The sequence below is a fragment of the Gorilla gorilla genome, chromosome X (assembly GCF_029281585.2).
Source record: "Gorilla gorilla gorilla isolate KB3781 chromosome X, NHGRI_mGorGor1-v2.1_pri, whole genome shotgun sequence".
Taxonomy (NCBI): Eukaryota; Metazoa; Chordata; class Mammalia; order Primates; family Hominidae; genus Gorilla; species Gorilla gorilla.
The window spans coordinates 168510791-168527414 of NC_073247.2; positions in this window are offsets into that span (position 1 = coordinate 168510791).

The window sequence follows — 16624 nt, forward strand, 5'->3', positions numbered from 1 at the left end:
TCCATGTTCATCCAGATGCCGGTGTAGTTATATCCATGTTCATACAGATGGCGGTGAAGATATTTCCATGTTCATACATATGGCGGTGTAGATATATCCATGTTCATACAAATGGCGGTGTAGATATTTCCATGTTCATAGAGATGGCAGTGTAGATATTTCCATGTTTATACAGATAGCAGTGTATATATTTCCATGTTTATAGAGATAGCACTGTAGATATTTCCATTGATATACAGATAGCTGTGTAGATATTTGCATGTTCATACAGATAGCGGTGTAGATATTTCCATGTTCAGAGGGCGGTGTAGATATTTCCATGTTCATACAGATAGCGGTGTAGGTATTTCCATGTTCATACAGATAGCGGTGGAGATATTTCCATGTTCATATAGATACCGGTGTAGATATTTCCATGTTCATACAGTTAGTGGTGTAGATATTTCCATGTTCATACAGATGGCAGTGTAGATATTTACATGTTCATACAAATGGCGCTGTAGATATTTCCATGTTCGTACGGATGGCAGTGTAGATATTTCCATGTTCATACAGGTGTCGGTGTAGATATTTCCATGTTTATACAGATAGCAGTGTAGTTATTTCCATGTTTATAGAGATGGCAGTGTAGATATTGCCATTGATATACAGATAGCTGTGTAGATATTTGCATGTTCATACAGATAGCGGTGTAGATATTTCCATGTTCGTACAGATAGCGGTGTAGATATTTCCATGTTCATACAAATAATGGTGGAGATATTTCCATGTTCATACAGATAGCGGTGTAGATATTTCGAAGTTTATGGAGATAGCTCTCTAGTTATTTCAATATTTATAGAGAAATATGTATAGATATTTCCAGGTATATGCAGATAGCTGTGTAGATATTTCCATGTTCATGGAGATAGCGGTGTAGATATTTCCATGTACATCCAGAAGCCGGTGTAGATATATGCATGTTCATACAGATGGCGGTGAAGATATTTCCATGTTCAAACAGATGGCGGTGTAGATATTTCCAGGTTCACACAAGTGGCGGTGTAGATATTTCCATGTCCATAGAGATGGCGGTGAAGATATTTGCATCTTCATACAAATGGCGGTGTAGATATTTCCATGTTCATACAGATGGCGGTGTAGATATTTTGAAGTTTATAGAGATAGCGCTGTAGTTATTTCCATATTTATAGAGAAATCTGTGTAGATATTTCCATGTATATGCAGATAGCTGTGTAGATATTTTCATGTTCATGCTGATAGCAGTGTAGTTATTTCCATGTTCCTGCAGATGCCGGTGTAGATATATCCATGTTCATACAGATGGCGGTGAAGATATATCCATGCTCATACAGATGGCGGTGTAGATATTTCCATGTTCATACAAATGGCGGTGTAGATATTTCCATGTTCATAGAGATGGCGGTGTAAGTATTTCCATGTTCATACAAATGGCGGTGTAGATATTTCCATGTTCATAGAGATGGCGGTGTAGATATTTCCATGTTCATACAAATGGCGGTGTAGATATTTCCATTTTCATAGAGATGGCGGTGTAGATATTTCCATGTTTATACAGATAGCAGTGTAGTTATTTCCATGTTTATAGAGATAGTGGTGTAGATAATTTCAATTTTATACAGATAGCTGTGTAGATATTTGCATGTTCATTCAGATAGCGGTGTAGATATTTCCATGTTCATACAGATAACGGTGTAGATATTTCCATGTTCATACAGATGGTGGTGTAGATATTTCCATGTTCATGCAGATAGCGGTGTAGATATTTCCATGTTCATACCAATAGTGGTGTAGATATTTCCATGTCCATACAGTTAGCGTTGTAGATATTCCCATGTTCATACAGATAGCAGTGTAGATATTTCCATGTTCAAACAGATAGCGGTGTAGATATTTCCATGTTCATACAGATAGCAGTGTGGATATTTCCATGTTCAGATAGCGGTGTAGATATTTCCATGTTCATACCAATAGCGGTGTAGATATTTCCATGTTCATACAGTAAGTGGAGTAGATATTTCCATGTTCATACAGATGGCGGTGTAGATATTTACATGTTCATACGGATGGCGGTGTAGATATTTCCATGTTCATACAGATGGCGGTGTAGATATTTCCATGTTCATACAGATGGCGGTGTAGATATTTCCATGTTCATTCAGTTAGCGGTGTAGATATTTTCATGTTCATACAGATGGCGTTGCAGATATTTACATGTTCATACAGATGGCGGTGTAGATATTTCCATGTTCGTACGGATGGCAGTGTAGATATTTCCATGTTCCTACAGGTGGCGGTGTAGATATTTCCACGTTCATGCAGATATTGGTATAGATATTTCCATGTATATACAGATAGCAGTGTAGTTATTTCCATGGTTATAGAGATAGCAGTGTAGATATTTCCATTGATATACAGATAGCTGTGTAGATATTTGCATGTTCTTACAGATAGCGGTGTAGATATTTCCATGTTCATACAGATAGCGGTGTACATATTTCCATGTTCATACAGATAGCGGTGTAGATATTTCCTAGTTCATACAGATAGCGGTGTAGATATTTCCGTGTTCATACAGATGGCGGTGTAGATATTTCCATGTTCATACAGATAGCGGTGTAGATATTTCCATGTTCATACAGATAGCGGTGTAGATATTTCCATGTTCATACAGATAGCGGTGTAGATATTTCCATGTTCATACAGATGACGGTGTAGATATTTCGAAGTTTATAGAGATAGCGCTGTAGTTATTTCCATATTTATAGAGAAAACTGTGTAGATATTTCCATGTATATTCAGATAGCTGTGTAGATATTTCCATGTTCATGCAGATAGCGGTGTAGATATTTCCATGTTCATCCAGATGTCGGTGTACATATATCCATGTTCATATAGATGGCGGTGAAGATACGTCCATGTTCATACAGATGGCGGTGTAGATATTTCCATGTTCATACAAATGGCGGTGTAGATATTTCCATGTTCATACTGATGTCGGTGTAGATATTTCCATGTTCATACAAATGGCGGTGTAGATATTTCCATGTTCATAGAGATGGTGGTGTAGGTATTTCCACGTTTATACAGATAGCAGTGTAGTTATTTCCATGTTTACAGAGATAGCAGTGTGGATATTTGCGTTGATATACAGATAGCTTTGTAGATATTTGCATGTTCATACACATAGCGGTGTAGATATTTCCATGTTCATAAATATAGCGGTGTAGATATTTCCATGTTCATACAGATAGCGGTGTAGATATTTCCATGTTCATACAGATAGCGGTGTAGATATTTCCATGTTCATACAGATGGCAGTGTAGATATTTCCATGTTCATACAGATGGCGGTGTAGATATTTCCATGTTCATACAGATGGCGGTGGAGATATTTCCATGTTCATACAGATAGCGGTGTAGATATTTCCATGTTCATACAGTTAGCGGTGTAGATATTTCCATGTTCATACAGATGGCGGTGTAGATATTTACATGTTCATACAGATGGCGGTATAGATATTTCCATGTTCGTACAGATGGCGGTGTAGATATTTCCATGTTCATAGAGATGGCGGTGTAGATATTTCCAAGTTTATGCAGATAGCGGTATAGATATTTCCATATATATACAGATGGTGGTGTAGATATTTTCATGTTTATAGAGATGGCGGTCTAGATATTTCCATGTTTATAGAGATAGTGGTGTAGTTATTTCCAAGTTTATAGAGACAGCGTTGTAGGTATTTCCATGTTTATACAGATAGCGGTGAAGATATTTCCATGTTTATACAGATAGTGGTGTAGATATTTCCATGTTTATACAGATAGCAGTGTAGATATTTCCATGTTTATAGAGATAGTGGTGTAGGTAATTTCAATTTTATACAGAGAGCAGTGTAGATATTTCCAAGTTCATGCAGATAGCGGTGTAGATATTTCCACGTTTATAGAGATGGCGGTGTAGATATTTCCATGTTCATACAGATGGCGGTGTAGATATTTCCATGTTTATACAGATTGCGTTGCGGATATTTCCATGTTTATACAGATAGTTGGGCAGATATTTCCATGTTTATACAGAAAGCGGTGTAGATATTTCCATCTTAGTACAGATGGCGGTGTAGATATGTCCATGTTCGTACAGATGGCGGTGTAGATATTTCCATTTTCATACAGATGGCTTTGTAGTTATTTCGAAGTTTATAGAGATAGCGCTGTAGTTATTTCCATATTTATAGAGAAATCTGTGTAGATATTTCCATGTATATTCAGATAGCTGTGTAGATATTTCCATGTTCATGCAGATAGCGGTGTAGATATTTTCATGTTCATCCAGATTCCGGTGTACATATATCCATGTTCATACAGAAGGCGGTGAAGATATTTCCGTGTTCATACAGATGGCGGTGTAGATATTTCCATGTTCATACAAATGGCGGTGTAGATATTTCCATGTTCATAGAGATGGCGGTGTAGATATTTCCATGTTCATAGAGATGGCAGTGTAGATGTTTCCATGTTTATACAGATAGCAGTGTAGTTATTTCCATGTTTATAGAGAAAGCAGTGTAGATATTTCCATTGATATACAGATAGCTGTGTAGATATTTGCATGTTCATACAGATAGCGGTGTAGATATTTCCATGTTCATAAAGATAGCGGTGTAGATATTTCCATGTTCATACAGATAGCGGTGTAGATATTTCCATGTTCATACAGATAGCGGTGTAGATATTTCCATGTTCATACAGATGGCGGTGTAGATATTTCCATGTTCATACAGATGGCGGTGTAGATATTTCCATGTTCATACAGATGGCGGTGTAGATATTTCCATGTTCATACAGATGGTGGTGTAGATATTTCCATGTTCATACAGATGGCGGTGTGGATATTTACATGTTCATACAGATGGCGGTATAGATATTTCCATGTTCGTACAGATGGCGGTATAGATATTTCCATGTTCATAGAGATGGCGGTGTAGATATTTCCATGTTTATGCAGATAGCGGTATAGATATTTCCATATTTATACAGATGGTGGTGTAGATGTTTCCATGTTTATAGAGATGGCGGTCTAGATATTTCCATGTTTACACTGAGAGTGGTGTAGTTATTTCCAAGTTTATAGAGACAGCGTTGTAGGTATTTCCATGTTTATACAGATAGCGGTGAAGTTATTTCCATGTTTATACAGATAGCGGTGTTGATATTTCCATGTTTATACAGATAGCAGTGTAGATATTTCCATGTTTATAGAGATAGTGGTGTAGGTAATTTCAATTTTATACAGAGAGCAGTGTAGATATTTCCAAGTTCATACAGATAGCGGTGTAGATATTTCCACGTTTATAGAGATGGCGGTGTAGATATTTCCATGTTCATACAGATGGCGGTGTAGATATTTCCATGTTTATAGGGATGGCGGTGTAGGTATTTCCATGTTTGCACAGATAGCGGTGTAGACATTTCCATGTTTACACAGATAGCGGTGTGGATATTTCCATGTTTATGCAGATAGCAGTGCAGATATTTCCATGTTTATACAGATTGCGGTGCGGATATTTCCAAGTTTATACAGATAGTTGGGCAGATATTTCCATGTTTATACAGATAGCGGTGTAGATATTTCCATCTTAGTACAGATGGCGGTGTAGATATGTCCATGTTCGTACAGATGGTGGTGTAGATATTTCCATGTTCATACAGATGGCGGTGTAGACATTTCGAAGTTTATAGAGATTGCTCTGTAGTTATTTCCATATTTATAGAGAAATCTGTGTAGATATTTCCATGTATATGCAGATCTCTGTGTAGATATTTCCATGTTCATGCAGAAAGCGGTGTAGATATTTCCATGTTCATCCAGATGCCGGTGTAGATATATCCATGTTCATACAGATGGCCATGAAGATATTTCCATGTTCATACAGATGGCGGTGTAGATATTTCCATGCTCATACAAAAGGCGGTGTAGATATTTCCACGTTCATAGAGATGGCAGTGTAGATATTTCCATGTTCATACAAATGGCGGTGTAGATATTTCCATGTTCATAGACATGGCGGTGTAGATACTTCCATGTTTATACAGATAGCTGTGTAGTTATTTCCATGTTTATAGAGATAGCAGTGTAGACATTTGCATTGATATACAGATAGCTGTGTAGATATTTGCATGTTCATACACATAGCGGTGTAGATATTTCCATGTACATACAGAAAGCAGTGTAAATATTTCCATGTTCATACAGATAGCAGTGTAGATATTTCCATGTTCATACAGATAGCGGTGTAGATATATCCATGTTCATACAGATAGCGGTGTAGATATTTCCATGTTCATACAGTTAGCGGTGTAGATATTTCCATGTTCATACAGATGGCGGTGTAGATATTTACATGTTCATACAGATGGCAGTGTAGATATTTCCATGTTCATACAGATGGCGGTGTAGATATTTCCATGTTCATACAGATAGCGGTGTAGATATTTCCATGTTCATTCAGTTAGCGGTGTAGTTATTTCCATGTTCATACAGATGGCGTTGCAGATACTTACATGTTCATACGGATGGCGGTGTAGATATTTCCATGTTCGTACAGATGGCAGTGTAAATATTTCCATGTTCATACAGGTGGCGGTGTAGATATTTCCATGTTTATACAGATAGCAGTGTAGTTATTTCCATGTTTATAGAGATAGCAGTTTAGATATTTCCATTGGTGTACAGATAGCTGTGTAGATATTTGCATGTTCATACAGATAGCGGTGTAGATATTTCCATGTTCGTACAGATAACGGTGTAGATATTTCCATGTTGATACAGATAGCGGTGTAGTTATTTCCATGTTCATACAGATAACGGTGTAGATATTTCCATGTTCATACAGTTGGGGTGTATATATTTACATGTACATACAGATGGCGGTATAGATATTTCCATGTTCATACAGATGGCGGTGTAGGAATTTCCATGTTCATAGAGATGGCGGTGTAGGTATTTCCATATTTATGCAGATAGCGGTACATATATTTCCATGTTTACAGTTATAGTGGTGTAGTTATTTCCAAGTTTATAGAGACAGCGTTGTAGATATTTCCATGTTTATACAGATAGCGCTGAAGATATTTCCATGTTTATACAGATAGCGGTGTAGATATTTCCATGTTTATACAGATAGCAGTGTAGATATTTCCATGTTTATAGAGATAGTGGTGTAGATAATTTCAATTTTATACAGAGAGCAGTGTAGATATATCCAAGTTCATACAGATAGCGGTGTAGATATTTCCACGTTTATAGAGATGGCGGTGTAGGTATTTCCATGTTCATACAGATGGCGGTGTAGATATTTCCATGTTTATAGGGATGGCGGTGTAGATATATTCATGTTTACACAGATGGCGGTGTAGATATTTCCATGTTTATACAGATAGCGGTGCGGATATTTCCATGTTTATACAGATAGTTAGGCAGATATTTCCATGTTTATACAGATAGCGGTGTAGATATTTCCATGTTTATAGAGATAGCAGTGTGGATATTTCCATTGATATACAGATAGCTGTGTAGATATTTGCATGTTCATACAGATAGCGGTGTGGATATTTCCATGTTCATACAGATAGCGGTGTAGATTTTCCATGTTCATACAGATAGCGGTGTACATATTTCCATGTTCATACAGATAGCGGTGTAGATATTTCCATGTTCATACAGATGGCGGTGTAGATATTTCCCTGTTCATACAGATGGCGGTGTAGATATTTACATGTTCATACAGATGGCGGTATAGATATTTCCATGTTCGTACAGATGGCGGTGTAGATATTTCCATGTTCATAGAGATGGCGGTGTAGATATTTCCATGTTTATGCAGATAGCGTTATAGATATTTCCATATTTATACAGATGGTGGTGTAGATATTTCCATGTTTACAGAGATGGCGGTGTAGATATTTCCATGTTCGTATGGATGGCAGTGTAGATATTTCCATGTTCATACAGGTGGCAGTGTAGATATTTCCATGTTTATACAGATAGCAGTGTAGTTATTTCCATGTTTATAGAGATAGCTGCGTACATATTTCCATTGATATACAGATAGCTGTGTAGGTATTTGCATGTTCATACTGATAGCGGTGTAGATATTTCCATGTTCATACAGATAGCGTTGTAGATATTTCCATGTTCATACAGATAGCGGTGTAGATATTTCCATGTTCATACAGATAACGGTGTAGATATTTCCATGTTCATGCAGATAGCGGTGTAGATATTTCCATGTTCATACAGTTAGCGGTGAAGATATTTCCATGTTCATACAGATGGCGGTGTAGATATTTACATGTTCATACAGATGGCGGTATAGATATTTCCATGTTTGTACAGATGGCGGTGTAGATATTTCCATGTTCATAGAGATGGTGGTGTAGATATTTCCGTGTTTATGCAGATAGCGGTATAGATATTTCCATGTTTATACAGATGGTGGTGTAGATATTTCCATGTTTATAAAGATGGCGGTCTAGATATTTCCATGTTTACAGAGATAGTGGTGTAGTTATTTCCAAGTTTATAGAGACAGCGTTGTAGATATTTCCATGTTTATTCAGATAGCGGTGTAGGTTTTCCATCTTAATACAGATGGCGGTGTAGATATGTCCATGTTTGTACAGATGGCGGTGTAGATATTTCCATGTTCATACATATGGCGGTGTAGATATTTCGAACTTTATAGAGATAGCGCTGTAGTTATTTCCATATTTATAGAGATATCTTTATAGATTTTTCCATGTATATTCAGATAGCTGTGTAGATATTTCCATGTTCATGCAGATAGCGGTGTAGTTATTTCCATGTTCATCCAGATGCCAGTGCACATATATCCATGTTCATACAGATGGCGGTGAAGATATTTCCATGTTCATACAGATGGCGGTTTAGATATTTCCATGTTCATACAAATGGCCGTGTAGATATTTCCATGTTCACAGAGATGGCGGTGTAGATATTTCCATGTTCATACAAATTGCGGTGTAGATATTTCCATGTTCATAGAGATGGCGGTGTAGATATTTCCATGTTTATACAGATAGCAGTGTAGTTATTTCCATGTTTATAGAGATAGCAGTGTAGATATTTCCACTGATATACAGATAGCTCTGTAGATATTTGCATGTTCATTCAGATAGCGGTGTAGATATTTCCATGTTCATACAGATAGCGGTGTAGATATTTCCATGTTCATACAGATAGCGGTGTAGATATTTCCATGTTCATACAGATAGCGGTGTAGATATTTCCATGTTCATACAGTTAGCGGTGTTGATATTTCCATGTTCATACAGATGGCGGTGTAGATATTTACATGTTCATACAGATGGCGGTGTAGGTATTTCCATGTTCATACAGATGGCGGTGTAGATATTTCCATGTTTATAGGGATGGCGGTGTAGATATTTTCATGTTTACACAGATGGCGGTGTAGATATTTCCATGTTTACACAGATAGCGGTGTGGATATTTCCAGGTTTATGCAGATAGCGGTGTTGATATTTCCATGTTTATACAGATAGCGGTGCGGATATTTCCATGTTTATACAGATAGTTAGGCAGATATTTCCATGTTTATACAGATAGCGGTTTAGATATTTCCATTTTTATAGAGATAGCAGTGTGGATATTTCCATTGATATACAGATAGCTGTGTAGATATTTGCATGTTCATACAGATAGCGGTGTGGATATTTCCATGTTCATACAGATAGCGGTGTAGATTTTCCATGTTCATACAGATAGCGGTGTACATATTTCCATGTTCATACAGATAGCGGTGTAGATATTTCCATGTTCATACAGATGGCGGTGTAGATATTTCCCTGTTCATAGAGATGGCGGTGTAGATATTCCCATGTTTATGCAGATAGCGGTATAGATATTTCCATATTTATACAGATGGTGGTGTAGATATTTCCATGTTTATAGAGATGGCGGTGTAGATATTTCCATGTTCGTATGGATGGCAGTGTAGATATTTCCATGTTCATACAGGTGGCGGTGTAGATATTTCCATGTTTATACAGATAGCAGTGTAGTTATTTCCATGTTTATAGAGATAGCTGCGTACATATTTCCATTGATATACAGATAGCTGTGTAGGTATTTGCATGTTCATACAGATAGCGGTGTAGACATTTCCATGTTCATACAGATAGCGGTGTAGATATTTCCATGTTCATACAGATAGCGGTGTAGATATTTCCATGTTCATACAGATAACGGTGTAGATATTTCCATGTTCATGCAGATAGCGGTGTAGATATTTCCATGTTCATACAGTTAGCGGTGAAGATATTTCCATGTTCATACAGATGGCGGTGTAGATATTTACATGTTCATACCGATGGCGGTATAGATATTTCCATGTTTGTACAGATGGCGGTGTAGATATTTCCATGTTCATAGAGATGGTGGTGTAGATATTTCCATGTTTATGCAGATAGCGGTATAGATATTTCCATGTTTATACAGATGGTGGTGTAGATATTTCCATGTTTATAAAGATGGCGGTCTAGATATTTCCATGTTTACAGAGATAGTGGTGTAGTTATTTCCAAGTTTATAGAGACAGCGTTGTAGATATTTTCATGTTTATACAGATAGCGGTGTAGTTTTTCCATCTTAATACAGATGGCGGTGTAGATATGTCCATGTTTGTACAGATGGCGGTGCAGATATTTCCACGTTCATACATATGGCGGTGTAGATATTTCGAAGTTTATAGAGATAGCGCTGTAGTTATTTCCATATTTATAGAGATATCTTTATAGATATTTCCATGTATATTCAGATAGCTGTGTAGATATTTCCATGTTCATGCAGATAGCGGTGTAGGTATTTCCATGTTCATCCAGATGCCGGTGCACATATATCCATGTTCATACAGATGGCGGTGAAGATATTTCCATGTTCATACAGATGGCGGTTTAGATATTTCCATGTTCATACAAATGGCCGTGTAGATATTTCCATGTTCACAGAGATGGCGGTGTAGATATTTCCATGTTCATACAAATTGCGGTGTAGATATTTCCATGTTCATAGAGATGGCGGTGTAGATATTTCCATGTTTATACAGATAGCAGTGTAGTTATTTTCATGTTTATAGAGATAGCAGTGCAGATATTTCCACTGATATACAGATAGCTCTGTAGATATTTGCATGTTCATTCAGATAGCGGTGTAGATATTTCCATGTTCATACAGATAGCGGTGTAGATATTTCCATGTTCATACAGATGGCGGTGTAGATATTTCCATGTTCATACCGATGGCGGTGTAGATATTTCCATGTTCATACAGATGGTGGTGTAGATATTTCCATGTTCATACAGTTAGCGGTGTAGATATTTCCATGTTCATACAGATGGCGGTGTAGATATTTACATGTTCATACAGATGGCGGTATAGATATTTCCATGTTCATACAGATGGCGGTGTAGATATTTCCATGTTCATAGAGATGGCGGTGTAGATATTTCCAAGTTTATGCAGATAGCGGTATAGATATTTCCATATATATACAGATGGTGGTGTAGATATTTCCATGTTTATAGAGATGGCGGTCTAGATATTTCCATGTTTATAGAGATAGTGGTGTAGTTATTTCCAAGTTTATAGAGACAGCGTTGTAGGTATTTCCCTGTTTATACAGATAGCGGTGAAGATATTTCCATGTTTATACAGATAGTGGTGTAGATATTTCCATGTTTATACAGATAGCAGTGTAGATATTTCCATGTTTATAGAGATAGTGGTGTAGGTAATTTCAATTTTATACAGAGAGCAGTGTAGATATTTCCAAGTTCATGCAGATAGCGGTGTAGATATTTCCACGTTTATAGAGATGGCGGTGTAGATATTTCCATGTTCATACAGATGGCGGTGTAGATATTTCCATGTTTATACAGATTGCGTTGCGGATATTTCCATGTTTATACAGATAGTTGGGCAGATATTTCCATGTTTATACAGATAGCGGTGTAGATATTTCCATCTTAGTACAGATGGCGGTGTAGATATGTCCATGTTCGTACAGATGGCGGTGTAGACATTTCCATTTTCATACAGATGGCTTTGTAGTTATTTCGAAGTTTATAGAGATAGCGCTGTAGTTATTTCCATATTTATAGAGAAATCTGTGTAGATATTTCCATGTATATTCAGATAGCTGTGTAGATATTTCCATGTTCATGCAGATAGCGGTGTAGATATTTTCATGTTCATCCAGTTTCCGGTGTACATATATCCATGTTCATACAGAAGGCGGTGAAGATATTTCCATGTTCATACAGATGGCGGTGTAGATATTTCCATGTTCATACAAATGGCGGTGTAGATATTTCCATGTTCATAGAGATGGCGGTGTAGATATTTCCATGTTCATAGAGATGGCAGTGTAGATATTTCCATGTTTATACAGATAGCAGTGTAGTTATTTCCATGTTTATAGAGAAAGCAGTGTAGATATTTCCATTGATATACAGATAGCTGTGTAGATATTTGCATGTTCATACAGATAGCGGTGTAGATATTTCCATGTTCATAAAGATAGCGGTGTAGATATTTCCATGTTCATACAGATAGCGGTGTAGATATTTCCATGTTCATACAGATAGCGGTGTAGATATTTCCATGTTCATACAGATGGCGGTGTAGATATTTCCATGTTCATACAGATGGCGGTGTAGATATTTCCATGTTCATACAGATGGCGGTGTAGATATTTCCATGTTCATACAGATGGTGGTGTAGATATTTCCATGTTCATACAGATGGCGGTGTGGATATTTACATGTTCATACAGATGGCGGTATAGATATTTCCATGTTCGTACAGATGGCGGTATAGATATTTCCATGTTTATAGAGATGGCGGTGTAGATATTTCCATGTTTATGCAGATAGCGGTATAGATATTTCCATATTTATACAGATGGTGGTGTAGATGTTTCCATGTTTATAGAGATGGCGGTCTAGATATTTCCATGTTTACACTGAGAGTGGTGTAGTTATTTCCAAGTTTATAGAGACAGCGTTGTAGGTATTTCCATGTTTATACAGATAGCGGTGAAGTTATTTCCATGTTTATACAGATAGCGGTGTTGATATTTCCATGTTTATACAGATAGCAGTGTAGATATTTCCATGTTTATAGAGATAGTGGTGTAGGTAATTTCAATTTTATACAGAGAGCAGTGTAGATATTTCCAAGTTCATACAGATAGCGGTGTAGATACTTCCACGTTTATAGAGATGGCGGTGTAGATATTTCCATGTTCATACAGATGCCGGTGTAGATATTTCCATGTTTATAAGGATGGCGGTGTAGGTATTTCCATGTTTGCACAGATAGCGGTGTAGACATTTCCATGTTTACAAAGATAGCGGTGTGGATATTTCCATGTTTATGCAGATAGCAGTGCAGATATTTCCATGTTTATACAGATTGCGGTGCGGATATTTCCAAGTTTATACAGATAGTTGGGCAGATATTTCCATGTTTATACAGATAGCGGTGTAGATATTTCCATCTTAGTACAGATGGCGGTGTAGATATGTCCATGTTCGTACAGATGGTGGTGTAGATATTTCCATGTTCATACAGATGGCGGTGTAGACATTTCGAAGTTTATAGAGATTGCTCTGTAGTTATTTCCATATTTATAGAGAAATCTGTGTAGATATTTCCATGTATATGCAGATAGCTGTGTAGATATTTCCATGTTCATGCAGAAAGCGGTGTAGATATTTCCATGTTCATCCAGATGCCGGTGTAGATATATCCATGTTCATACAGATGGCCATGAAGATATTTCCATGTTCATACAGATGGCGGTGTAGATATTTCCATGCTCATAGAAAAGGCGGTGTAGATATTTCCACGTTCATAGAGATGGCAGTGTAGATATTTCCATGTTCATACAAATGGCGGTGTAGATATTTCCATGTTCATAGAGATGGCGGTGTAGATACTTCCATGTTTATACAGATAGCTGTGTAGTTATTTCCATGTTTATAGAGATAGCAGTGTAGACATTTGCATTGATATACAGATAGCTGTGTAGATATTTGCATGTTCATACACATAGCGGTGTAGATATTTCCATGTACATACAGAAAGCAGTGTAAATATTTCCATGTTCATACAGATAGCAGTGTAGATATTTCCATGTTCATACAGATAGCGGTGTAGATATATCCATGTTCATACAGATAGCGGTGTAGATATTTCCATGTTCATACAGTTAGCGGTGTAGATATTTCCATGTTCATACAGATGGCGGTGTAGATATTTACATGTTCATACAGATGGCAGTGTAGATATTTCCATGTTCATACAGATGGCGGTGTAGATATTTCCATGTTCATACAGATAGCGGTGTAGATATTTCCATGTTCATTCAGTTAGCGGTGTAGGTATTTCCATGTTCATACAGATGGCGTTGCAGATACTTACATGTTCATACGGATGGCGGTGTAGATATTTCCATGTTCGTACAGATGGCAGTGTAAATATTTCCATGTTCATACAGGTGGCGGTGTAGATATTTCCATGTTTATACAGACAGCAGTGTAGTTATTTCCATGTTTATAGAGATAGCAGTTTAGATATTTCCATTGGTATACAGATAGCTGTGTAGATATTTGCATGTTCATACAGATAGCGGTGTAGATATTTCTATGTTCGTACAGATAACGGTGTAGATATTTCCATGTTCATACAGATAGCGGTGTAGTTATTTACATGTTCATACAGATAACGGTGTAGATATTTCTATGTTCATACAGTTCGGGTGTATATATTTACATGTACATACAGATGGCGGTATAGATATTTCCATGTTCGTACAGATGGCGGTGTAGGAATTTCCATGTTCATAGAGATGGCGGTGTAGGTATTTCCATATTTATGCAGATAGCGGTACATATATTTCCATGTTTACAGTTATAGTGGTGTAGTTATTTCCAAGTTTATAGAGACAGCGTTGTAGATATTTCCATGTTTATACAGATAGCGCTGAAGATATTTCCATGTTTATACAGATAGCGGTGTAGATATTTCCATGTTTATACAGATAGCAGTGTAGATATTTCCATGTTTATAGAGATAGTGGTGTAGATAATTTCAATTTTATACAGAGAGCAGTGTAGATATATCCAAGTTCATACAGATAGCGGTGTAGATATTTCCACGTTTATAGAGATGGCGGTGTAGGTATTTCCATGTTCATACAGATGGCGGTGTAGATATTTCCATGTTTATAGGGATGGCGGTGTAGATATATTCATGTTTACACAGATGGCGGTGTAGATATTTCCATGTTTACACAGATAGCGGTGTGGATATTTCCAGGTTTATGCAGATAGCGGTGTTGATATTTCCATGTTTATACAGATAGCGGTGCGGATATTTCCATGTTTATACAGATAGTTAGGCAGATATTTCCATGTTTATACAGATAGCGGTGTAGATATTTCCATGTCTATAGAGATAGCAGTGTGGATATTTCCATTGATATACAGATAGCTGTGTAGATATTTGCATGTTCATACAGATAGCGGTGTGGATATTTCCATGTTCATACAGATAGCGGTGTAGATTTTCCATGTTCATACAGATAGCGGTGTACATATTTCCATGTTCATACAGATAGCAGTGCAGATATTTCCATGTTCATACAGATGGCGGTGTAGATATTTCCCTGTTCATACAGATGGCGGTGTAGATATTTTCATGTTCATACAGATGGCGGTATAGATATTTCCATGTTCGTACAGATGGCGGTGTAGATATTTCCATGTTCATAGAGATGGCGGTGTAGATATTTCCATGTTTATGCAGATAGCGGTATAGATATTTCCATATTTATACAGATGGTGGTGTAGATATTTCCATGTTTACAGAGATGGCGGTGTAGATATTTCCATGTTCGTATGGATGGCAGTGTAGATATTTCCATGTTCATACAGGTGGCAGTGTAGATATTTCCATGTTTATACAGATAGCAGTGTAGTTATTTCCATGTTTATAGAGATAGCTGCGTACATATTTCCATTGATATACAGATAGCTGTGTAGGTATTTGCATGTTCATACTGATAGCGGTGTAGATATTTCCATGTTCATACAGATAGCGTTGTAGATATTTCCATGTTCATACAGATAGCGGTGTAGATATTTCCATGTTCATACAGATAACGGTGTAGATATTTCCATGTTCATGCAGATAGCGGTGTAGATATTTCCATGTTCATACAGTTAGCGGTGAAGATATTTCCATGTTCATACAGATGGCGGTGTAGATATTTACATGTTCATACAGATGGCGGTATAGATATTTCCATGTTTGTACAGATGGCGGTGTAGATATTTCCATGTTCATAGAGATGGTGGTGTAGATATTTCCGTGTTTATGCAGATAGCGGTATAGATATTTCCATGTTTATACAGATGGTGGTGTAGATATTTCCATGTTTATAAAGATGGCGGTCTAGATATTTCCATGTTTACAGAGATAGTGGTGTAGTTAT